The sequence below is a fragment of the Myotis brandtii genome, unplaced genomic scaffold (assembly GCF_000412655.1).
Source record: "Myotis brandtii unplaced genomic scaffold, ASM41265v1 scaffold84, whole genome shotgun sequence".
Classification (NCBI taxonomy): Eukaryota; Metazoa; Chordata; class Mammalia; order Chiroptera; family Vespertilionidae; genus Myotis; species Myotis brandtii.
The window spans coordinates 6,202,558-6,203,452 of NW_005371410.1; the positions used below are offsets into that span (position 1 = coordinate 6,202,558).

Genomic DNA, 895 nt, shown 5'->3' on the forward strand with positions numbered 1-895 from the left:
CCCGGGGCGGTCACCCCACCACCATGGCATCCCCGCTGCTCCAGCGAGCCAGTCGCTCTCTCCATTCCCTATTTTCTCTCCCCGGGTAACAGCACAGGAATAGTTGTGCTCTGTCCGTAAGAAACATTTTCTTTTCATTCTTCTGTGCTTATGCAGTGGCTCCGGATTGGGAGGGGGTGTGTCCATCCTTGGGACCCGGTTCCGGGACCTCCCGCGGCGCCAGAGGCACGTTCCCAGGGATTGGAACTCCCAGGACTGCCCATGCTTTGTCCTCTGGCCCGTGGCCGCTCGGAGAGGTGGACGCCTCGGCGCCTCCGTCGCTCCCCTCCGGGGGCCGAAACGTACCCCGAGTTTGACTGTACACGTTTTTATTTCTCGGCTTCTCTCTCTTTCCGCGACCCTTGGGCGCCTCTACTCCGTGCTTCTAGTTGCATCCAGACCCAATCGTTTGTCGGGGCGCTCAGTACCCCGGACCCCCGGCTCGGCCTTGGGGGCGCCCTCCCGCCTCTCCGGCTCGGGCCTGCACCACCTCCCACGCCCTGGCCCCTTCTCTCCCGGCCGCCGGGAGGCCCCCGCGCTGCCCTTCCGGACCTGCCACCCTCCAAACTTGGGCTGGACTCCGCTTCGCCACGCGCTCCCTTCTGCCTCCCCTCGCCCGCTGCGTGGCTGTAACTTGGAGGCTTAGCTCTCAACTTGGGGTGATTTCTCTTTGCTAGCTATCCTCTCCTTGGGCAAAGTTTCCCGAGCGCACAACTCTACCTGGCTTCCCTCCGCCCGCGCGTCTCCGGCCCCGGGCAGCAGCCTCCCCGTACACTCCAGCGGAAAAGAAATCTTTCATTTTGGGGTGCACGTGCGGCGTGGGGGAAGGAGCACGTCTTGCTCCCCCCCAACCCCT

At 64.1% G+C, this 895-nt stretch overlaps 1 long non-coding RNA gene across 1 annotated transcript in view; it reads right to left on the reverse strand.

Moving 5' to 3' along the window:
• LOC106724471 overlaps positions 1-889 on the reverse strand; it is a 14,885-nt gene extending 13,996 nt beyond the window's left edge. Inside the window, exon 1 of the long non-coding RNA XR_001360275.1 lies at positions 760-889. This is a non-coding gene — a long non-coding RNA (uncharacterized LOC106724471). The remainder of the gene's footprint in view (positions 1-759) is intronic.
• Positions 890-895: the final 6 nt, after the last annotated feature.